This window comes from Aotus nancymaae, unplaced genomic scaffold (assembly GCF_030222135.1).
Source record: "Aotus nancymaae isolate 86718 unplaced genomic scaffold, 86718_ANA_hifiasm-v0.15.2.pri h1tg000067l, whole genome shotgun sequence".
NCBI lineage: Eukaryota > Metazoa > Chordata > Mammalia > Primates > Aotidae > Aotus > Aotus nancymaae.
Window position 1 is genome coordinate 11,692,520 of NW_026988482.1, and position 25,384 is coordinate 11,717,903.

Genomic DNA, 25,384 nt, shown 5'->3' on the forward strand with positions numbered 1-25,384 from the left:
GACAGATTGGAGCCCATGGGTCTCTAGTCTGATGATACAGGTGTTCAGAAGAGACTGGTATCTTAGCCATGGAATTTCACATCTGCCTGGCTTCAGACTTGGAAGAGTTTAAAGGGAAGATGTAGCAGTAATTGAAACAGCAGTGGGCTGTGTCTCCTCATTGGTGTTCTATATATTCAAAGGGCACCATTCTATTGCTCACTCTTCCATTTCACTCTATGCACCACTGCCTGATAATCTTTGGACACATCCTTGTTCATGCTGTGTCCTTGTTCTAAATCCATTCATGGCTGGGCACTGTGGCTCACACCTGCAATCTTAGCACTTTGGGGAACTGAGGTGGGAGAGTCGCTTGAGCCTGGGAGTTTAAGGTTACAGTGAGTCTGGACTGTGCCACTGTACTCTAGCCTGAGCAACAGAGCAATGACCTAGCTCTAAAAATAATAATAATTTTAAGAAATTCATCCACAGTTTTTGAACATCCTCACTTTAAAGATCCCTTTCCACCCCCAAAACGGACTTTTTGTAACCCAGGTGTTACAATTTCAGCTGTTCTGTTTCCTCACTTCCCTGAAGTATTTTTACTGCCTTTCATCAAGGCACAGAACACCAAACACAGGGTAAAGAGGAAAGGGTTCTTTACAAAAGCTTGTCTGAATGGATACCTTAACATCCTCAGGAAATCTACACATCTTTGAATTAGGTCATTCCATAAGTCTTCCCTGTCAGCACTTCCTGGCACATACTCCTGAATGTTTTAAAAACCAGCCATATCTCTTGGCTTCCAACTTGTCAAGACACAGCTGAAGTTACTCACCTGTCTTGACTTATTTAAAACACACACTTACACTCAGTGCTGTATCACCTAAGATTTCAACAGCCAGCAGCAAGTGAATTAAGAAACCTTAATATATCCTTTGTTCAATGCACCCTGGCAGGGGTTTTTCCTCCTAAAGAGATCCCTAGGGCACATCAAATCGGGTGACTACCCCGGCTTCTTGCTTTGGGGAATCTAGGGTTTTTCTGGTTAACGATGTTCAGACATGGACTTCGGGAAACAGGAGGAGGCCTATTGAAATCAAACTTTTGATGCTGCCATTAAATGGAGGACGTGTAATTGTTCTCAAAGAATACTAGTTTGCTGGGATCAAAAAAAGCTAAGCCTCTGGCTTTGCAGAAAGGCCTTAGAGGAATATGCTGTGTTTATAAAGTCAGCCAAACCTACCTGTAACTGGCTTTCTAGTTCTGGCACAGTGCACCTTCTGGTATCGTATGCTGCTTCTCTTGCCTTTGTTCTCACACATGAGTTTTGGCCTAATTTTTCTCTACCAGATATGTGGGTTTTCTGCTTCCTTGTATTTGGTACAGTACGCAGGGAAAGTTTGAGAGAGCCAAAGGCAGGTCTAGTAATGAGGGGAAAAAAAGATAATAGCTAACAAATTGAAGTGCTTACTGAGTGCCAAGTGCTTTACGAAATTAACTCGTATAATCATCGTACCTAATTCCATGAGGTGCTTTACTGACCCTGTTCACGAATAAGGAAATTGAGACTCAATGTAGTTGAGTAGCTTGTACAGCTGTGGAGAAGGACCTGCACCCAGGTCTGTATGACTGTAAAGTTCATGGTGAAATCTTGTGCTTTGCCTCCATGTGCTGAGGTGTGCCATGTATCCCGGGGCCCCTATCCAGTTTGCTTAGATGTACAGCTGAGCATCTTGTAACAGGTGGTTAGTTACTACTCTGATTTGTCCGACAGTTCCCTAGAATCTCAGCTTGGACTGAGCCACCCCGTTTGCGTTTCTCGCCTCTTATTGCTCCCTTTTCTCCTTTTCCAATTTTTTTCTTTTTTAGGCTCAGACAGCATGGGAGATGCCTTAATCAATCGATGAGCTTTCTTTCTGTTTTAATGACAATCTCATTTCCTCAGTACGTTTTTCTCACTTTGAGGGTTGGAGAGGGGAGTAGGGGAAAAAGTACTTTTGAAAAGCTCTAGTCTCCTATTTTTGAAATAAGATCTATGAAGTTATGGAAATGCTGCTTTGAAATACTGGAACCACTGTACTGAATGCCCAGAGGTGTCTGTGAAAGAGGGAAGCGTATGCCCAACGTGGTTCGAAAGACCTCAACCAGGATAAGTAGCTTGAAATGACAAGGGATCTGGGTCCAGCTCAACATAAAGAGACATTTATTACAATTAGGGCCATATGAAAACTAAATTAGTAATGAGTTCACCATCGCTAGAGATATTAAAAGAGGGCCTAGACATCTACTTGGCAAGGATGTCACAAGGAGATTTGAATATTGGAAAAAGGAGTTTGAATCAAAATGACATTTAAAGGCCTTTCCGGCCTTGAGATTCTGTCTTGAATTCACTTAGAAACTTTATATTGGGAATAAAGGTTTCCCCTTGTTATAATTAACACCAACTAGTGATGTCTCCTCCTCCCTCCCCCCTGTGCTTCCCCTGTCCGAACAACCACTCAATTTAAGAAGAGGACTTAGGATGAGGAAGGATGTGGTTCCTTCCCTCTTGGCAGCACTCCGTGTCAGAATGGAAGACTTGTGTCTGGGCCTGGCACGGTTCCGTCAGGCCCTCTTACCAGCCCAGTCGTGTCTGTGACCAGAGCACGTGGGAGGTGCAGATCCGTGTTGAAAAACCTCCCACTGGCTGCCTGCTCTGGATTTTTGAAATAATTCCTGATGAATGCAGTCTTGCCCAGGCCAAACCTCTTGGAGGAATGATGACACACCCCGAGACAAGTCCGAGTCGGACCAGACAAGCATCCCCTGAAAAATACTCCTTTTGCAGTTGGCAGCATATGAGAAAGCGTCTTTGAGAACTGTTTCTTCTTGCTGTTTCAAAGGAAAGCCGCTTGCAGGCCAGGATGTCAGGAGTGAAAAACTCTTTTTTTTTTTTTTGGTCTATTTTTTTCTTTTCTTTTCTTTTAATTGGCTTACTACTCATTTGAAAGCTCTGCTAGTCAAATATGATAATCCTTTGATTTAATGTCAGGATGGAGACAGTTCCCTGGTTCTTGAAGGAAAGAGTGTTGCAAAGATAGGAAGTCTCCAGCAGCTGATTAACAACTTTGATTTGAAAGAATGAAGAGAAAGATAAAAAACTGGCAGTGGGTCCTGCTGATCAGTGCTGCAACTAAGAATGAACACTGTTTTTCAATTAAATAATCTTTCTCCTCAAGATTTACAGAGACGTCCATAATCTGCAACCCACTTAGTTGTTTTAAAATGTAATGTTACAGGTCAGTATGCTTTGCTCAGATCTATCATTTGTGTATATTTCAAACTATGAAGTTTTGTTCCTTATAGAAAAGCTTCAGAAATTCACCAGATATTTTAAGTCAGGTCAGTCCAACTGTTCCCAGGAAATAAAGATGTTAAGAGCTTCACAGCTGTAAGGACTCCTTAGGGATCTGATACAATGCTGCCTATAGGACATTGGGCCAAGATTTCCCATGTACGCCATAAATCTTCACAAGTCATGGGAAAAGAGCAGCAACTTCAGCTCCTTTTGCAGCCCGATCATTGCTTCTGGGCCCAAGTAGCTGTCTTCTTTTGATATAGGACCATCGCCTGTTTAGACATGACTCTTTTTCCTGGATACAAATGGTATGTTATTTTTAGGGGACAGTTATATTTCTTAGTAGTTTTCAGAGTTGGTAGACAGGCCTGAACTGGGAGTCAAAAGCCAGCTTCTCACATTTCCACTAGTGAGTTATTGACCTCATGAAAGTCACCTCTCTTTCTGGGGCTTCTATTTCCCAAATAGTGTCCCAAATAACATTATTGACTTCTGAGGTCCTTTCTGATTTTCTAGATGTCATCTTGATAAGAAGATAGATAAAGTGTAAGAGAATTAAAAAAAAATACCAAAAAAAAAAAAAAAAAACCAAAAAACAGCAAAGTGAAGTGTGGGGCTTAGGAAAATAAGAGTCTCCTGTTTAAAATGTCTCAGAGAGCCTTTGTTGCAACAAAGGTCAGGAATCTTAGACTGTACTATGTATGGCAGGGTATAAAGATTTTCCATATTTGCCTAATTTCTATTTGCTAAAAGCTGACTGGAAACATGAATAATAGTCACGAGGAAGCTTAAAGAGTCTCACATTCAATTTATTTGTTTTACTGGCAACCCTGAGGCCCTTGTTCTTGAGCTCCACTGAAACTTGAACTCAAGTCTCCTGCCTGCTTGTACAGTGTGCTTTCAAGTACGCTGTCTATTCAGTTTCTTTCGCATTGATGAATACTTACAGAAACAGTCAAGCTACGTTTTGAAAGTTAGTTAATTCAAAACAATAGAGTTTCGTGGTCAGCCAAACATAGAAGCAAGGAGATTTGCTAGTTTTGCATCTATATGTGACTTAGTTTCCCTATTATCCGATGTTGAACATAAGTTCTTGTTTGTACAGCTGTATTCCTGGCCAACAATTAATGCTATTTTTTTCTTGGGTTTTAGAAGATCTACGCTCGCAAAACAACAACAATAGCAACAATCAACAGTGACTTATAACTCACTCTCAGCTCCCCACCAGGGCCACTTACATTCACATTTCTGATCACAGTATTTCTTAAGGTAAATCTTAGTTCTCTGGAAATGCTAAACAATGAGTGTCTTCTCATTCAAGTTTCAGTTTCTACTTACCAGTCTTGCAATTGTGGAGTAGCCACAAATACAGTGGCGTAAGATTCATGTATCCCGGCTTAATAGCTCCGATGATTTCCAAAAACCCAATAACATTGGATCAATCATGCTACCTTTGTGCTTTTGTTTTTCTGTCTATTAAGTGCTGTCGTTGGCCCAAAGTCTTTCTGAGGTCTCCTATGATCAAGGATCTTGTTTTAACTATTTTGATAGGTTGTCTTTCTCAGGTGTATTCCATACTACACTGCTATTGTATAGCAAATACCCTGAGAAATTATACTTTCATTAATAATTCAGGGCTGTGATTTTGAACATAAATTACTTTTCACTGTGCATAATGATGTCCCCAGAACCTACTGAAATATGTAAGACTCTAACATGAAATGGCCCCAGGGCCACATGTTACTAGTTTTTGCTTGTTGGGTTTCTTTTCATGTTAGGTGTTAGTAGGTCAACTTTCTCTCTGACATTAACATGCCTATTTATAAAAGCCATTTGTCCTTCATGCAAGTTTGTGACTTATTATCTGCCTAGGAATAAGGACTCAAATAACCAAGTTGCTCTCTGAAGATCTGTACTATAAATAAAGTTGATTAGTTTTTAAATTTTTTTTTTAAAGTTGATGCATCCTAGTTACCGTTTGCAGCTCTGGTTTGTCTAGCTGTTGGCTGTTGGTATTTACTTGATAATTGACACTGTCTAGTAATTGGATTATCAGCTGTTTCAGTATGACTACATGCCTCTGATTCTGCGGGTCTCACTTTTCTCCTCTTTGGATGTTTTCACTGGCCAATAGACTCATTACATAGTTTTACTGTGATCTTCCAAGTAGACGCTAGGGATCCTATTGATTTTTAAGTAATCCTGAAGAGAATGACTGTAAGCCTAAATGTGGTTGAAAATAATCAAAATGCCGTCATGGGGATATGGTTAAATACACTATCATAAGCTAGACAATGCAATCATATTTAGCCATTAAAAATGAAATATAATAGATCACAATGCTATATCAGTGTGAATTAGGGTGACAACCATGGTCTATATTTTGCCTAATAAAGTATGACTTTAAAAAACAAAAAAAAAGAGAATTATATAAACTAATCTAGAAAAAATGTGAAAGATACATTGCTAGATAAAATAAGCATCTTTTTTTTTTTTTTTTTTTTTTGAGATGGAAGTCTCACTCTGTTGCCAGGCTGGAGTGCAAGGGTGCAATCTTGGCTCACTGCAACCTCCACCTCCCAGGTTTGAGTGATTCTCCTGCCTCAGCCTACCGAGTAGCTGGGACTATAGGCACCCGCCATCACACCCAGCTAATTTTTGTATTTTTAGTAGTGACGGGGTTTCATTACTAAAATGTTGGCCAGGGTGGTCTCAATCTCTTGACGTTGTGATCTGCCCACCTTGGCCTCCCAAAGTGCTAGAATTATAGGCATGAGCCACTGTATACACATATGACTCAATTCTTGTAAAAAGAAAAAGTTATATGTGAAAAAATGAAAAAATCTGAGTCTAGTAGTTATCTATGGTTATATTAAGAGAGAGATTAGATGAATGCTGAAGGGAGAGGAGAAGGGGACACAATGGTTTCACTTCCTACCTAATGTGGCTTTAAAAAAACCTTTTAGATATTTACTTATTAAAAAAATTAACTTGGAACCTCTTACTAAGTGAGACTCATAGCCTCTCTCAAAGAGCAATAATGTGACATTTAAAGATTTTACTGATTTGGACAGACACAGAAACAAGCACTGATAGATAATTTATTAGATACCTTTACTTTAGATGCCTTTTCTCTTCTTTTTTTTAAAAAAAATATTAATAATGTTGGCAGGGAAGCAGTGAACTTGCCCGTTAGGGTTTGGCAACCTGCTTGAGTTTCCTAGGTATCCTGTGATTCCTCTGTTCCTGGCCGCACGGCACTGACTCGGATCTATGCCTTTACATGTAGCAGCGGTGCGAAAACCTATGCTCTCTTATAGCCTCATTTGGTTTCCTTTTTCAGGATATTACATTATGCAACATTTCTGGAAATTTGCAGCTTTTGACAGTAAATACGAATGATTTGTGATTCCACTAAGCCACTGCTTAATTGTAGGCTGCTGAATGGTGAACACTTTAAGGAGCATGGGAACAGGCATATTTTGTTTTGATCTTACACAGTCTCATTTGAAGGAAGGTTATTCATTTGAAGATGGGCTGTGATTTACAGAAAGGCAATTATATTGAAGAATAATAACAACGAGCATTTAGTAGTACATATCAAAATATAGACTATGAATAACTTTAGACCACTTCTAAATTACAAGATCTTTTGTTCTACACAAATAATTTTAACAGCTGAAATTTGCCTATCTTATTAATGATCAGATACCCACTGCCCTCCAAAATATAGGGTCAAGTCTACATAAGACGTGGATGATTTCTTCATGGAATATCATTCTAGGCCTATTTTCTGTAATTCATTGTTTACTCACCTGCAGGTTATACTCTAGTCTTATTAAATTTCTTGTTTTCCTCTAAATATCTCATACACTTTTCTGCTTTGAGAACTTTATTCAAGTTATTTCTGCTTTTTGGAATACCTTCTCCCCTTTTCTTCCCTTCTTTTCTCTTTACTCCCCACTGTCTCTGTGATTCTTTTTGGTCCCTACCTACCCAGAAACAAACACACACCTCTGTTCCTCTTCTTGTTTCGATGCAAGAGCTTCTCCATGAAACCTCCCTGTAACTATCAGCTAGCAAGAATCACTGCTCACTTGGCATTCACAGCCCTTTGTTTACACTTTATGCCTTACACTGTTGCTTCTCAATGTATGGTCTAAGGAGCAGCAGCAATAGCAGCCTCTGTGGGTTGACTAGAAACGCAGAATCTTGAGTCTTGTCCTAGACTTATGGAATATGTGAATCTCCATTTTACCTCATTTTCCAGGTCCTCCTTATGCATATTACCATTTGAGAAGCGCTGTCTTAGGGAAGATATCCAACTTTGCCTTCACTTGGTTGCTTTTGTGTCATTGGATTCTGATAGAATCTGTCTTGTGATCACAGACTGTGTCCTCAGCATTCATCTGCAAGGCAGGATGGAGTGGAGTGCTTTGCACACAGTAGGGACTCTTAACTGTGTGTTGTTGAATAAATGCTTGCATTTTCAATGAAGTGGGGTGTTTCAGGGAAATATACAAATACACGGTATTTCCGTGATTCATATCAGCAAGATGTCATTCAGATTGTCTGGTTTCCATCATTGCTGTGGTTGGGTTTTATACACCCTTGTACAAAGGGACTGATATGGTGTGGCTGTTTTCTCATCCAAATATCTTGAATTTTAGTTCCCATAATCCCCATGTGTCATGGGAGGGACCCAGCGGGAGGTAATTGAATCACGGGGACAGTTACCCCCATGATGCTGTTCTCCTGATAGGGAGTGAGTTCTCAGGAGATCTGATGGATTTATAAAGGGCTTTCCCCTGTTTGGCTTAGCACTAATAGACTAATACAGAGACTTAGTACCTTATCAAATCTGTTTCCTCCTCTCACCTCTTTGAGAAAAAGTTACAGTGATGTGGAGGATTAGAACTTTCAGAAACTCAGGTGAGTTCACTGTCCAGGGGATTATATTTAAAGCATAAGGAAATACTTTGTATTAATATTTTATGACTAGGGCTATATCTGTATATCTGTGACAATTGTATATTTGTTCAGGAATTGGAAGCCTGATCACAAGGTCAGAGTAAGGTCCAGAATCAGCGTTTGGTGCATCTGATCTTAGGAAAATAACATTGTTTTAGTTTATTATATTTCCTTTTGTAAAATTGACAAGCAAAAGCTTCATAATTTCAAAAGAGCTTTTCTATCTTGTGTTACAGATTGTAACAGACTTGCATTCAGATTCATTCTCGCAGTATCTTCAACTGCCCCACTTCCCCTGGTATTCCTGTTTTTCTTAGTGTCACTTTTGTCTGCTCTCATCTCTACATGTTTCTTTTGCAGTTTTCTTAGTTATTCTATTCATGTTCCAATACTTAAAACATCTGTATCATATAACTCTGGTGACATTCCTGACACTTTATAAAGTTAATAAAATTACAATATGTATAAGCATATAAAATAAAAAAAGAATAAAGTAAAAATAAAAATAATAATACAATGAAATAGATATAAATAATATAATTATAAATAAAATATAAAAAATAACCTAACAGGTGATTATTTGACATATATAAGAAAAAACCACAGTAGGGACTTGCCATTTTTATTTCTGTTATTAGAGCAGATCTTGAAAATGTAATGTCTGTTACATGGATTTCTTTTAGATTTGGATTATTAAGATTATTAAGACATTGTTTAGATTATTAAGATTATTAAGATTTAGATGTTGTTTGAATACTTCTTTCTACTTTTATTGGCCATTTAAAATATATATATATATATATATATATATATATATATATATATATATATAATGGGTCTGTGCTCTCCCTGTGGCATTTCAATGATACAAAAAATTAAAGAAACCAAAACAAAACACTACTTGTTTCATCATCAAACCTTAAGTTGCTTACAATGAAATGAAGTAGAGAAGATGTGCACACATAATGAGAAAACGCTAACATGCATACATACATACATACATATATACATATGTGTGTGTTTATATATAAAATTGTCATAGAGTTTTTGTTTAGAGAAATCTTGGAGGTCTTGGATATGCAAAAATGACAAGGTTGGTAGAGCACTGAAGGATATCTTAGATGAATTCTGATTACTTGTTACTCACATTCATATATCCTCCCTCTCTCTGCCTTCCTCCCTCCTTCCTAGTCTCTTACTACCTTTCCCTCCCTCTGTCCTTCTGATTTTGTCTTTCATGGATGGATATTCATCGTATGATGTCCATTCTGAAGCTGAAAGCCTCAAAGACCCAAAGGCAGATAATTCTCTTTTTGAAAGTCATGTTACAAAACCCTTTTCATGAACCTGTCTATAGGGAAATTTCTTCCTGCCCTGGCTGTGCAATTAACCATTTATTTGTTTTCATGGATAGCAATGCTTACTCATTTTAAACTTTGTATTTTTTTTTCCTCCTAAGAAGTTCATTGTTCTCTTTCTTCAATTTTCCTATTTGTTTGTAATAACAGGAATTAGTCTTTCCATATATCTGTGTTGATTTTTTTAATAACTAAATTTATTTTAGTGAAAATTATAGAGGTTATATGTTTAGGAGCTGTTGGGGAAATAAAATGAAAAGCAAAATCTCCCAACTGAGAAATTCTCTCTACAAAAGTAAGAGAGAAAGAAAACACGTTTATTTATTTATTCTTGAACATGCATTATTAAATCAGAATGTGATGTACATCGAAGGTAATCCACTAAGAGACTGAAAAGACAGAAAGAAATCTCACTATTTTATGAAGCCAAACAGCCCATTACATGCATGTTTTGAAGATAAACAATAACTTGTCCTCAATTAAGCTTGACAGCACCATTTGTCACACATAGCTCATCCTAACTTTACCTGGTAATTGGGGTGGCCAGTTAGCTGATTGGGTTTGGCCAGAGGAAAAACAAACTTTTCATATCTTTATGACAGGAGGTAATTTTTTAACTTGGTGCAAGGTGCCTACCGAAGTCAGACTCCAACTCTGCCACAGAAACTGGGAGATAGGGGTGCTAGCTACCTTGATGTTCACTTTTCAAATAGATGGCCTCTAGGTCTTTGTAAAGGCATTCCTAGGTCACAAAGCTGACAAAAGTCCTTGTCTAGTCTTCAAAAGGATTTGTATACATTTCAAAGAGTGCAAAAAATACTCAATAATTGCAAGTTAACCAAAGCAAATCCTCTGAGAAAAAGAAAGAGGGTGAAGAATCTTTTCCCTTATTTTCGAAAAGAATTATGCTTCTTATTTTTAATATGTATTTATTCTGACAGGAGGTAGGTCCTATTTCATTATGTTTGACTAAGCAGTTCAGAATTACCGTTTTACTTTTTCTGAGTTTGAGATTCAGCTGAGGTTTGTCTTTCATGGTTTGAAAATTCATTAGCATTTCTTTTATTTGTATTTTTATTGTGACAAAATTTACCATGTTAACCATTTTTGAGTCTACTGTTCTGTGGAGTTAAGTACATTTTCATCGTGGTGCAACTATCCCCATCGTTCATCTCCAGGATTTTTCACCTTTCCTATACCACTCACTTCTCATTCTGTCCTCCCCTCAGCTCCTGGCAACCACCATCATTATCACTTTAACCTACCTATTCAAAATGCCTGTGAAATTTCAACAATATCCTGTCTCTGGATGAGAAGTGGAGAATTGTGTTTGCCCAGGATTTTAAAGACAAAGATGTTTTCTTGGGAAGCTGACAGAAAACAACTTAAAAACCCTGAATGTGGTGCACCCATTTATAAAAATGATGCCACACTAATTATAAATAACTTAAGTCTGTGCAGCTCCCCAGAAATGTCTCATTTGTGCCCCTTCATTACTATCAAACTAATAATAAAAAACCTTTCTGGTGAAAGATTTTTTTGCATATAATTCAGGGATATTACTAATGTAGAGTTGGCATTTTTCACAGCCCTTGCTCCAGTGAATTTTTATCTTTCTTAATTGATCTTTTGGACACAGCAATCTAAATAGTGAACACTTCATATATTTTGTTTTATAAACTGCCATGGGCATTGGGGAGAATAATGTGAAAGAATCAGGGCAGACAATCTTCTGCAGCCAGACAACCTGATTTAAAATCAAGCTTTGCTGTTTGATTGTTGTGATATCTTGAGTTAGACACTTCACCTTTTGGCACCTAATTTTATCATCTGTAAAACAGGAAAATTATATTCCTTTTTGAGTAAGTTGTGTGAATATCAAATAGAATAAGACATGAAAAAAAGCGCTGTGTATAGTGTCAAAGCATGAATTATTTCAGTTGAGTAATGTACTTAGCATAAAGTAGGAATTTGGGAAATACTTGTTGAATGAATGAACAGATGTTATTCTCAAAGTTAATTTTTCTAGGGTTCTCTCTTCTCCACATGTATGCCTGTCATGGCTTATAACCTCCCTTCTCTTGGCTTTCCTCTGATTTCTGATCTTATCCTCCTCTCCTACCAAAATTATGCTTTCAGTTTAAAAACTCCGTATCTCAGAGTTTGGGTAATGATCTGAAAGGGGTTGTGGAATTTCTGTTATATTCTTTCATAGAAAACTCTTCCTTTCTAAATAGAACTGCTTCCTGAAAGCTTTTGGGGTTTAGAAATGGCAATTAGAGTTATCCACTGTAACACACACAAAGATTAAGGGAATTTTTTTTTTTCCTAGCATCAATAGACTCAGGGGAGTTCATCCTAGCCAAAAAAAAATGATGAGCTTCAATAATGTTAAATCAGACATGTGAATCCAAATTAAACAAAATTCATGGTGTAATTCCAAGCTGTTCTCTCTATGGTCACTTGGGTGGGAGCTCACTGAGCAACTCTGTTGTTCAGTGTCACCATGCACATGATAAATGCAAATGTATGTATTATAAAGCATCATAACCAAGGCTTACACTGACAAAGGCAGATGACAATCTCAAGGTATTCTATTGAATGTGCCTTGCCTGAGGTATTTTAGTGGAAAAATCATCCACGATGATCTGAGAAAGAAATGAGTATTGAGAGACTGAAGGGGTAGAAAACACATAAAGAAATTATAGTATTTTCCTGGATTGAGAAACAGCCTGTAGAATCACTCTGTTTAGAAGAATGTAATTATTCAATCAATAATCCAGAGCGATTTCTATATGCCAGGCTTTATGCTAGGCCCTGGGAGCCAAAAAGGAATCAGAAGTGGACCCTGTCTGCAAGGGTCTTAAGAGAGAAGACATACATACATAATTAATAGTACGAGATGAGAAAGTACATTACTGAGACTAAATGGGAAGCATAGCTAAAGTTTTAGGGAGAAGGGAGAAATTACACCTGACAGAGGGAAGCAGGGAGGTTTTATGAAGGAACTGGTTTCGGAACTATGCCCTGAAGGACAGGTGGTACTTGTACATGTGGAGAGGGTAATGAAGGGCATCTCAGGCATAAGAAATGAGTAAAGGGGAAGGCAGGCAGGTGGTGATCTGTAGCAATGTCTGTATTTGTAACTGTGGTGGGAGTCCTTGCTATATGAGAAGTGGAGGTACAGCAAAAGATTGGAAAGAGAGTTTGCTGCCAGATCATGGAGGATCCAGAATGTCAGTGAAGGGCATCAGGGAAGTAGCACTAGGATATGATGTGTGAGAAAATTGCTTTGGTCTTTGTCATCAGTCAGCCTTTACAGGTGTTCCCATGGCACCCAACACTTACCTGAGGCTTTTACAGCCTTCTTGTTTGTAGGGTGGTAAATATCTCTTCCTCAGGATTTACAGAAGGAGATTTCAGTCTTTTTTTATATATTAGAGAAAGAAAAGAATATTTACATGCAAAAACTCTTTGTAAGTCACCTTAATAAATACATTCATTTTCTTATTATCTTCCTCTTTTTCAGAAAAAGCAGAACAATTAAAAATAATAGCACTTTTTATTTTTCTAACATTAAGGTCACACAGGTGAAAGGGTTATTTGCTGGGTCTTGTATGTGCTTACTCCTTTTATAGTTGGAAGAATAAAGACTCCCCTCTGTTTTCTGACTTTTCCTCTATGGTGTCTTATGTTCTGATTTGGCAACAGCCTTTAAGTATCCAAAATTCTGGAAGCAGTGAAATTATAATCGACTTCAATTAGCTACACTCGTGGAGCATAGCATAGTCATACTGAAACCCACCAGTATGTCTTACATCTAATTTTAACTAGCCATTGTGTCATTGTTCCTCCCTCGGCTTGCCACAGGAATGGTTTACCAAGTTAGAAAATTGATTTGAATTTCCTACTTTTTTCCCAATTAAAAATTCATGACCCTTACTATAAAACTATCTCCAGTAGGAGTAATACATTCAATGAGAGAATTTATAGAAATTCCTCAAAGCTTGATCTACTATTAGGGGACAAACTCCACTTCCCCTCCCCTTTTTTATCTGAAAGAACATCACTCAGCATTTCTAAACTGTGGCAAGCATCCTGATGCTTGAAGATATTACTAAACAAGAATTACTTAAGTCAATTAGGTTTGAGAAACATTGTATATTATTACTAAGCAATTTAGTTTTACAACATGCATTAGCATCCTAAAAGGCCCTGAAAGAAGTCCTGTGGAAAAAGATAACTTTTGAACCTATTTTACCTAATATTAGTGACCTAATGTTTCTCTAACATGAGGGTGAATTACCAAAACATAGTTTTTTAAAATCACTCTGTAAAAGCCCGAGCTGAACAATGTGAATAAATATGTGGCCTTCAGAGGGTCTTTTAAGAATGAAATTAAAAAATATCAGGAGACTCTAATTAAGGAGGTGCATTTATTAGGACTGTGCATTGAATCCATCCTCTATTTACCTACCAGGATTTACATGGGGATTTTTTCATAGCCTAGAGATCCTTTAAAACCCTGTCTGTGTTAACAGAGCTGCTACACCTGATATTATTTTCCTGAATCTGAAGAAACACCAAAGGCGACTGAAATAATAAGACATTAATTTCGGCTGTAGAATGCCGATGTTGCTGACCCTGCAGGGTTATTGCAGAAGGAGATTAATTATGCAGACCTGCCACCCTAGGCTTGGAGTTGAAGTACCCTGTTGTAATTCACTGCAGGATCATTCATGTAGCCAGCACACTGATATGATTATTATTCCACCAAGGTTTTTATCTGCCCCTAGACAATTACAGAACCACTTACCAGCATCTCTCATTGACTTCTTATTTAAAATTCCCAGGGCCACAGCAGGCTTTCGGGTCCTTTTATTGGAGACAGCTACAGATCAATGGCATGAAGCAACATGGGATTTTCTTTAGGACATGACAAATGCTGAGATTGTTGCTAAGCAGAAGATAGACATTCGGATTCCAGGAGAAAATAGTTGTTGTAGTGGCTCCTTATCTCTAACACAAACTTTTAAGGCAATGACAAGAACATACAATGGAAATACTATGAGATTTGGTGTCAAGGCATTTGAGTTTGAACACTGGCTTCACCATTTGGTATCCATGAAGCTATAGTTCTTCTGTAAAATGGGATTGAAGTTAAATGACAAACTCCTGGCAGCTTGAGGACCTGGAGATCTCTTTAGGTTGTGAGATTAAACGTATATATGTGTGAAATCCCTGCTAGGGTATGTATATATGTGTGAATCCCTACGAGGTTGTGAGGTTTTAGTGTATAAATGTGTGGAAAAAAAAAACTTTGTGAATGACAAAATGTTTTAAAAATATTTTTGCGCTAACTCATTCCCTGTGTAGTCATAATGGAACATCCTTTTCATGGCCCCATTGCTTGGGTGACAACCTATCAACGCCTGTAATCACCTAACACAGAACGCAGTAACTACGCATTGGTATGATTAGCAGCTCCTTGCAGTGTACATCCTTGAAATGATGTACAGAATAAAATTTCTATTTCTTATTGCTGTCCTTAGCCCGTGGTTTTAGAGACTTCAAACCTGCAAGATAATATTCATCTAATTTGCATTTTTTCAGTTAAGATTTCCTTTCTGTTCTGTAGGTCAGTGGTAAAAAGTATAGCTTGTTTTGTTTTGTTTTAATTTTCCCCTAAGAGCCTTTCTTCCTTACACGTGGCTGCATCACAGAATGCTACCTGTCTTCAGAGGCCAGCTGTAGTATCAGCTCCAAGGAGTCTTGCCACCCGCACTCCTCAGTATAAACTTCCCCACAACTCCTACTCTCTACCACATTAAAATGCAAGTAATTCCTTCCCCACGGCATGTTGGCATGTTGCTTGGGCTGATTTGTATACTTAGTAATAGCATGAGCAAACACAGATAACTAGCTTTGTACAGTTAAAGAAATAATAACAGCAAATACACTTTTGGGCATTTTATAAATATTAACCATATAATCCCCTCAGCAATCATAGGAAGTAGAAAATATTATTCTCCCCATTTTGCAGGTGGGGGAAGTAAGTCACAAAGAGATTAAGCAAGTAACTTGCCCAATATTTCAGAGGTACCATGTGGCAGAACCAGGAATTGGTAATTAAAATAATAGGCTTTTAAATTATGAGGTTACAGTGAGCCATAGGCAAATTGGAGATTTCTATAGATTGTAAGTTCCTGGATGTCTGGGGCAATGAAAATCTGTGTCATCCATTAGCATTTAGCATAAGGGCTCCACATAGTAAGTACCCAGTTATATGAAATAGCTTTGCATTGGGAGAATCGCCCTTTAAAAGCTTATGATGCAGCCAGAAAATGCCCTCCTTTTCCTCTGTCAACATTTTTTTAGTATATGTTCTGCCCTCCTGCTCAATATGCTTGTCAGAGCATCATAAAACCTCACATTAAGCACTGCTTGAGCACCTCTCTGTTAGGGAAGCCAGAGTTCTGTTGTGTGTGTGTGTGTGTGTGTGAGTAGCTGTGTGATAAAGATAAGGCATACTTGTTGAAATTAGGGTTACTTGAGTCTTTAGTGGTTTATGGATCAGTAGATAAGAGCACTATAAAATTCCAGCTCATTCTCATTCTGATGAAAGGAGAATTGCATGGTGTTACTTTATTTTCAATAAAGTCACCAAATGTCAATGCATATGAAAAGAACTCTGGCCATGGTCCTCCTCCCCTTCCCCCCATTCCAGTGTGATCTGGTGGACTGAGGTCACAGCCCAGACTATGGGACTGGTGGGTGCGCATTGCCATCTGTCAGGATGATCCTGGTGCCCAAAAATTAGTGAAAGAAGCCATAGAATTTCCTCAGCAGGGACACAGACTCACACAGACCTCCTCAGTGTTAGTTCATAAGGGGATTTTCTTTAACACTTTAGGTACAGAGACATGATATTTCTTTAAAGCTTATGTTTTGGGCTTATATGAGTTCCCAGGAAGACCTGGAATATTATCTTTGTGTTTCAGGGACAAGACTGGGGATGGGAGCAGTGAGGATGCCTAATAGGCTGTTTTCTCCTATAGACTGAGAATACCTGAAGGTAAAGGCTGTACTGAAGCCTCTGTGCTTTGTCCACAGGTGGCGAAGTGTTGGCCTGGTGCCCTGTAAATCTACTGTGAATGTTGTAATTTAACTCTTGCTATAAAACTAGTTGTAGAAACTGAGGCATAAGAACAATAAAGTATATGGCCAATGTTATAGCACTTGTTAACGCCAGTCAGAACTGGGAAAGAAGACTCATCCTGCCTGCTTCTCTGTGTAATGGAGAATGATGATCTCTTGGGTGCTGCAGGGTCTGATGGAGTAACGGGTGCCTGTCTGAGGCTTCTGGGTACCTGAATGGGAGGGGAACTGAGGCCCTCATCTGCTGGATGCTTTCTATCGAGCCAATCATTTTTCTAACAGAATTGGGGGAATGATACTAGGAAGTACTCTGTGAAGGGACAGTTGACTGTATTGTGAGGCCAAAGATGGCTTGGATCCATTCAAGTCTGATTTCTGAAGACAGGTTCATTTCATAGGCAGTGGATCTTGATGATTGTCACAGAACTTATAGTGACATCTGTTTGAACCAACCTTTTGAGAAGATTCCATCCTTAGGATGGCCTGTGGCCTGACTAGAGAAGGCAGTGTGCCTGTGAATCCATGTGTAAAATAAAAGTATCAGCATCTTGTATCTGTATCATACTTCACCATTTATTAAGCTTTATCATAAACATGATCTATTGTGATTCTTATCCTATGAGGTAATCTTTATTTTATTGATAAGGATGCCAGGGTACAGAGGGGTTAAGTACATTATCCAAGGCCACACAGTTAAAAAGTAATCAACAGCAAACTAGAACAGAGGTTGACTGTGTCCTGGATCACTACGCAGAAGTTGCCCGGTGTTTATCTGTGTTTATTGCATAACAGAATTGGACCATACACTGTGGACACAAACTTAGATTCCCAGTCAAAAAAGGGGAGTGGTTAAAAAAAAAACCTAAACAAAATAGATCAGGGCAGAAATTTCTCAGGCCTCTCAGACAGGTGTAGATACCTACCCAGAGTTTTTAGAAAAGGAATAGTTTATTTTTAGGCAGAGGCAAGATAAGAGAGACTCTGGAGAGGCTGCAGAAGGGACATGAGGCTTGAATTAGGCTGTGGGAAAGTTAAGACTTATTTCCTTCAGTGATGTACAATTTAGTCTCAAGTGGAGTTTTAAAAAAACACCTATATCTTGTGGATTGAGGATCGATTTTGGAATTATGGCTTGGGCTCTCTCCCTTCGACAATTAGAGTTTTGACTACATCAGTATTTGCAATGGGTCTTTTATAGGCATATTGCATAAAAAGAGGTTCATGGTCACATTGTTGTAGGACTTTCTCCTTAGGGTTCTTGTCACATGACCAGGAAACATAAGGACACATAGAAGGGTGAGAAAAATGGAATTTATTGGGTAAAAAGGAAATAAAAAAAGGAAACAGGGACTCTCGGCAAAGCAAGAGTCCTTCTAGGAGGCTTTCTGCCTCACAGATTGAATCACTGGTTACCCCCAGGAACAGGAGGAACCAGGCACCTCCCCTCCTGCAAATGGTGTGAACTTCTATAGCTCCACCCCATTCTCCCAGGACGCAGACTGGTCAGAGGTTCTCCAGGGACCCCTTTATACTTGACTGTCTCATTCCCCCTGTAGAGAAGTACATCTCACTGCCAATGAGAATAAGGATAAGGATAAGGGTAAAGACCAATGTTAACTGCTTCCTGTTTACAAAGCTCCTTGAGAGGCCTGTGTAAAGGTCCCTGGCAAAAGGAGCCATCATCCAAGACTCCGATTACCTGACTGTTGGGAGTTTGATGGCCTGAAGGTGAGAAGAGACAGACTGGGTTATTAGAAAACATGTATTAAAATGAAACAAGTGGGTGGTGAGGACAGCTTAAAAATCCCAAGGCATTTTACCAGTTTGCACAGGCAGAGGGAGGCCAAAAGCTTGACAGGTAAAACAACGTTTAGACTTTTGCCGGCATGTCAAGCTTCTGGGTTCCCTTCTTCTGACCCAATACTAAGCCAACCAGTTTAAGGTTTGGGAAATTAACTTTTCCCAATTTGGAGGATGCATCCAAGGAGACTGTTTTGTAGTATGAGACATAATTACTTATCAGTGAATAGAGGACAGAGGGAGGAGACAGGAAAAAAAAAAGGTGTTTTTTGTTGATGGAGTTCCAGGGGTTCAGGATGCATTTGAAATGGGTACAGAGTGAAGATGGATAGCTACTCATCTAGAAAGAGGGGAGCAGACATGCTTAGTTTCCTTCTCTTCCCAGCAAATACCTGGGGTACATGAGGGAGAGAAGGAAGAGTGTCCTCTTTCCCTCCTCCATCCTTGCATCTTCAAGTCCTGGCAACTTTGGCAGGTGCCATCCATGGGTGTCAAAGCATGCACCCATGAAGCAGGGAGGGCTTAGAGGATATGACTTATCTTTTCTCACTTATGCCTCTATTCCCCCTACTGTCAGTAGCCTTGGAGTTCCCTAGACCTCACTTGTGCCATAGATACTAGCATGACCTTTATCCACGAAACGGAAGGCTTGGCTTAATCAGCAAGAATTAGCTGTTCTCACCTGAACAGTGCCTTTTAACCTCTGTTATCATCGGCCTCTAGAGCCCTTAGATCCAGTTTTCTTTTCTAGGGCTTTACTGCGAAGCTTGAAATTGAGTTTGGGACAAAAATGTGTCCCAAACTCAATTTCAAGCGTTACATGGACTCCTTATCATAAGCCAAATGCTCCTTAAGCATCACATGGACCCCTTATCATAAGCCAAGTGCTAAGGTAAAGCTGTGGTATTGAGTCCTCTTCCAACAAGGGAGAGAAAATGATGTCTTGTGACATTTCCATATAACTGGTGGTTATAGTTATGCTTGCTAAGATTTGCATGCATGGTGCTTGGCTTTGGTTAGCTCCCTTGGTCTTACTTTCCCAAAAAGGAAACCTTTAGGCGATGGGCATCCTATTTATCCCCATCACCTGACAGGATTTGCAGAATAATTGCTCAGAACTAGAATATTGATCCAGATTTCTACATTACCCATCCTGTTTGCTCTTTCTGAACTGCAGCTGGAGATTGCTAGTTGGTTCACAGGAGCAAGCAGAATTAGTCTAAAATTTAGGCAAAAACTTAAAAACAACTAATGAGTTTAGAATTTAATGAAAAAGATATGATAAGTTTTGAAACATAATTTCTCCGCAGTCTTCATTTTTATTAAAAAAAATTATGGCAGGCCTGACTTGTTTGCAAAATAGACTTTAGTCTTATACTTGGCCTGATTAGTTACATAAAATACAGCAAGAATAACTGTTTCTACATACACGTTTTAGATTGGCTTTGATGGAACTGTTCCACAAGGAATCTCAGATAAGACTTTTAAAGCTGAGCCTAGCCATGAGTTTATATTTTCAAATACCTGTGAGTTGGGTGATCCTCTCCTCTTAAGGTCCCAAGATAAATTTGGAGGTCCTGGGCCTGTTAGAAAGTGACATTCTCTACTGACCACAGGTCAGGAGACCTGCACAAGGGCTGTGTAGACGAAGGTGTGAGGCCAGTTTTTTCCCAACGGGCTTTCCTTGGCTCTGCAAATTGAGCTTGACTCCTTAAAGGGGAGCATACCCTTCCAGTCAAACTCTTGGTAAAACCACCAGTTTCTGCAATTGTATCCTGTTGCAAAAGAAAAAAAATGGATTCTTATTGTACTGACGCAAACAATATATGCCATAAGTTAAAAATACTCACAGATAGTATCCAAATTCTAGAGGAACCAGGCAGAGAGGAACAAACATGCTCCAAATTTTCTTCACAGGAGGATACCTTAATTAATAAAGGCTGTAAATAGTTCAAAATAAGTTTCCTTGACTCTGAAAAACAGAACAAGAATCAGCAATATTCCAAGCAAAAGTTTTAAAGATTGTTTCAGTTTTCCAAGTTCAGTCTGTTTAGTTCTTGTTTTGCTTGATATTCGTGAGCACTTCAGCTCTTCATGAGTTCTGTACAGTTTTTTTTATTCCAGTGTTATAATCTCCAAAGTTATCATAAACCTATATTTGAGAGCCCCTGTCAAAGTTCTATAACTCATCATAAACAACCTTTTGAAAAGAATTAAAACAAGTCAAAAATTGTCTGTGAATAACAAAATATCCAGTGTAGTTACAGTTAGAAGCATAATTGACAAAGTTTGGTTATCTCTGTGGTTTAAAATAGCTTAACATAACAACCTTATTATGATTGATAGCATATACTCAAACATTAGAATTTTAGAAATTTCATACAATTTTGGAACATATATTAGCATTATTCACCAAAATATAACCTAAAGAAGATTGAACATCACTTTGGCAATTCCATGTACCTAAACATGTTAAACAATCCTGTTTACCTCTCTTTTCTGGACACTCCAGTGGCCCTTTGAAGTATCCAAAAAGCCAGGTGTCAGGAATGACAATTTTATAACTAAAGTTTGACTTTGGGAAGCCTATTGAATATGTCAGAGGTTTAAAACATTTGATGTTATGAAATAGAGTTCTGGATTACCATAAATTATTTTACAAAAGTGATGACTCAGAAATTTAAAAAGCAAAAAACCTTTTATAGCCCTTTACAAATTTTGCTAAAGAACAGATTAGTGCCTTAAGAGTAACTTGTGCTTTTATTTCAATCCTCAATTTACAGAAAAACCATATATTACCTTTTTGAATTTAGCCAATATGTTTACACAGGGAATTTTGCAAGATTAATTTTTACATACCTTCTAGCAGTTGTTTGAACTTTTAGCTTTATCTTATCTAATCTAAAACAATTATTTAACCCTAGGCAAGAATTTACATTTTCCCCAATGATTAAAGTCATGTGAACTGAAAGATACCACAGCTTTTATTTTCCCTTTTAAAAACATTTTATCAAAGTGCTTATCTCCCTTTAGAACAATTAATTTGAGCTATTTTTATAGACATCACACACAAAACATATATACAACTACACAGACACTCAGAAGAAAACCCAGTTCCCACAAGATCCTTCATTTGCCAGTCTCCTATTTGGATTATTAGCCTCCAGATGCTTTTAATTTCTGGGATTCCGTGAGAAAAACGCAAGTCTCTCCCATTTCATGCATTAATAGTGGTGAGGCAAAATGGAGAAAAATAATTTAGTTGACTGAAAAAACAAAACAAAACAATTTTTTCAGAAAAACAAGGTTCATGAAAAGGAAAACATAAAGGCCATTTAAATATAAGTTGGATATCTACTTTTAATTAAGCTGAGTGCTCCTTAAGAAAATCTTTTTTACTCCCTTATAACTTGACAAGTGGCCAATATTTCTGTCTTTCAGACTTTACTAAAGGTTCAGAGAAAGGAAAATCCAGAGCATTCTGTGAAGGGGAAGGGAATCAACAAATAGCAGAAGGTCATGCAGATATCAAACCAGAAGGGACTCATTTCTTAAGCCAGGATTGAATCCAGGCCATGAGTAAGCTAAACAAAGCCTTGCCATGGTATTACATGCCATGCTCCCAAGGACGTAAAACAAGATGGAGGCCTGCAACAGAGTGTTTCACAAACCATACAGAAAGACATGCAAAGCACACCCAATTGGCTACAGCTTAAGACCAGCCTCACAAATCCTTTCTCATAATAAAACTTTACAGAGAATATAAATAGCAGTCATTATCATTCCTAGCCTAGTAAAATGTCTTCTGAAAGGAAAAAACAAACAAACAAACAAAAACACACAACCATGCTTAAAAGTCAACTTCTGACCTGATGGAGAAAAGGAAAGAAAGAAAAATTTAAAATGCCATCCAATGGGGTTGAACCCCTTGGCCAGAGGAAGGGGAAGATGTCTCAGATGCATGGCATTTACCAGCCCTAGCTAGGAGGGGAGGGGGAACAGGGAGCTGCCAATTGCCCTTCCATCTAGAAAAAGGAAGGAAAAAGACATGGAAAAGCTGAGGTTGGACTGAGGCTTCCTGAACCCCAGGAGTGATGGTGGCGGGGGCACAGTTCCCCTACCCTCAGAAGTGTGTGGATGAAAAGGTTTAGAAATGAGAGGGAAGGAGATTTCTTGGTTTGCTTCTCACTCATCCTTTCTCAAACTCCATATACTGGGCACCAAAGATATTGTGGGACTTTCTCCGTAGGATTCTTATCACATAACTAGGAAAGATTAGGCTTGCAGACACACAGAAGAATGAGAAAAATGGAATTTATTTCGTGAGAAAAAAAAAAAGGGAACAGGGACTCTCAGCAAAGTGAGAGTTGCTAGCAGGCTTCCTGCATCACAGATTGGATCCCTGGTTACCACCCTGGAACAGGAGAAGCCAAGCTTTTCCCTGCTGCAAATGGTGCAAACTTCCATGGCTCCACTCCATTCAACCAGTGTGCAGACTGGTCGGAGTTTCTCCAGGGGGCACTTTATACTTGAATGTCTTAAAATTATTTTGGTTAATGCTGTATTAAGACAAGCTGGCCACAACATTCACTTGGCAGATTACTCCAAGCCTTTAAAATGCCAATGTGTATTGTGAATCTCCAAGAGAGATGTGGTATGTTACTTTTCACACTTATTTTTTGGACACAAGGTCCTTTGCAGATTGCTTAGCACAGGACATGAATATTTTCATCTCGCATTTTGGAGGAACTGTATCCTACTTGGCCATTTGCTTTCGTGTGTGTGTGTGTGTGTGTGTGTGTGTGTGTGTGTATCTAACTTTGCTCCCTACCTGTGAAATCCCTGATTGAATGAATAATGTGTTTATTTCTATATATTGCACAACTTCTATTAAAGTGCATAAAATAGGGGCTCAATAAATACATTGATCTGAATGAAATTTGATGCTGTAGATTCAGAAGCTAGGGAATACAGGTTTTATAGAGAAATCTATGAAAATTCAGCCACAGTTTTGTTACTTCTGGCCTTTCTAACAGCTTGTAGAAAATGCCTTTCTCTTGAGAGTCTCACAGACAGGATCGTGATCTTCGGACCATTCTTTTGAATTAGAGAGGTTATTAGTAGCAATGTCGTTAAGTGAAATTTAAGGGGAGAAAACCTCAGATGGCTAAGAAACTTTTCTATGCTGGGAAAAGTAATTAATTTCCTAACCTGGAGGTGACTGGATCTTAGTCCACAGGTGATATGTCTGTTTTGTGCCTGTGGTGGTTATAATTTCACCTAATTCCCTATTTGAACTTCAAATGGCATCACATTGCCCAGGTAATACACTCCTTCCTCCCTCCTCTCGACTCTTCTTCTTTTCCTGCTCCCTACTCACATGCTTTGAAATGCCTCTGCTGCAGCACAGTTCTCTGAACTGTGGGGGGGGAGGGTTGGATTAGAAGAGAAACTTATATAATCTCAGACTGACAGAAAAAGTTACAGCACAGCAGAAAGAGCATTTTTTCCTGATCCATAACATGTTTTTATAGCCGAAAGATCCGTTTCAGGATCAGGCACTGCGTTTAGTTCTCTTGCCTTGCTTCCCTCAGGCTGGAACAGCCTTTCCATTTTGCATTAACCTCCTAACTTGATACTTTTGAAATTTCACACCAGTTGTTTTGTAGCATGTTTCTCTTTCAGGTTTGTCTAATCTTTTTTCATTATTAGAATTGAAAGTATGGGTTTTGAATACCTCTGCATTGCAAGCTTCATGAGGAGGGGGACCATTTCTCTTCCTCCCTCTCCAGGCTGCATCCAGAGCTTGATACAGATTTGCTGAGTGAATTAGAAGTAGTGTTCGACCATCTCATGATAAATACTCTTCCTTCCAGCCTTGAAGTTCCCTATCACATTCTGTGTTGGATTTAATCAGCTTTCTTGGTTTAAATTTATATTTATATATATATACATACATACATACACACACACACACACACACACACACACACATACACAGAGATCTATCTATAGTTAGTTAGTTCTGTATCTTTCTGTAGCCTCTTTCTGTTTTCTTAAGTACAGTTTAACCAACAAAAAAGTTTTTCCACATTTTTTACAGAAATACAACATATTGACAGTTCATAAATATTGTGTTCAATTTTTTCATTTTTTTACATAGGCATTGTCATGTAATCATCACCTAAAAACTAGAACATTACCAGACCCCAGAAACCTCACTTTTGTCCCTCCCTTTAATATCTCAATGGTAATTCATTTTCTGATTTAAATTAAGCAATTTATAAAATATTTCCTTATTGACTTTAAGTTCTCTGCCTCTTCAGTTTCTTTCAAATTTAAGCAAAACCAAGCAAAAACTTTAGCTTATTTCATAATGAACACCAATTGTCATAATATATAGCTTTTTGTATACATATGTATGCACACGTGCATGTGCACACACACACATATGTTTTCACATGTCACATCCTTTGAGCCTCTCCATCTACCCTATGAAATAGTCAGGACAGGGATTTTTACTGCTATTTTAGAAATGAAGACATGGGGCCTAAAGAAGGGAAACCTTCTGAGCCATGATTTTTCCAATTTTCAATTTCATCATAGAGTCTATCACAACAATCCTGGCTTTTCTGTAATTGTCAAGGCCAGATTTGACAAGTAAAACTATCTTCTTTGAAATATTTTGAAAATAAAGCACTAAACTTCAACCTAGTGCACAGAAAGTGTCAGGCATGGCGAGTTTTGCCCAGTACTCAATGGTCAGCTTGAACCACAT

At 38.4% G+C, this 25,384-nt stretch overlaps 1 protein-coding gene across 5 annotated transcripts in view; it reads left to right on the forward strand.

The window, feature by feature from the left end:
• The window catches only part of IL1RAP (interleukin 1 receptor accessory protein), a 153,850-nt gene that overhangs the window by 16,965 nt on the left and 111,501 nt on the right, over positions 1-25,384 (forward strand). The window contains exon 1 of one of the 5 annotated variants that reach the window (XM_021671367.2): positions 22,097-22,185. The exons of the other annotated variants lie outside the window; for them this stretch is intronic. The gene's annotated coding sequence lies outside the window, so the exon portion shown is untranslated. Of the gene's footprint in view, positions 1-22,096; positions 22,186-25,384 lie in introns of those variants that run through there. 5 annotated transcript variants of the gene reach the window in all.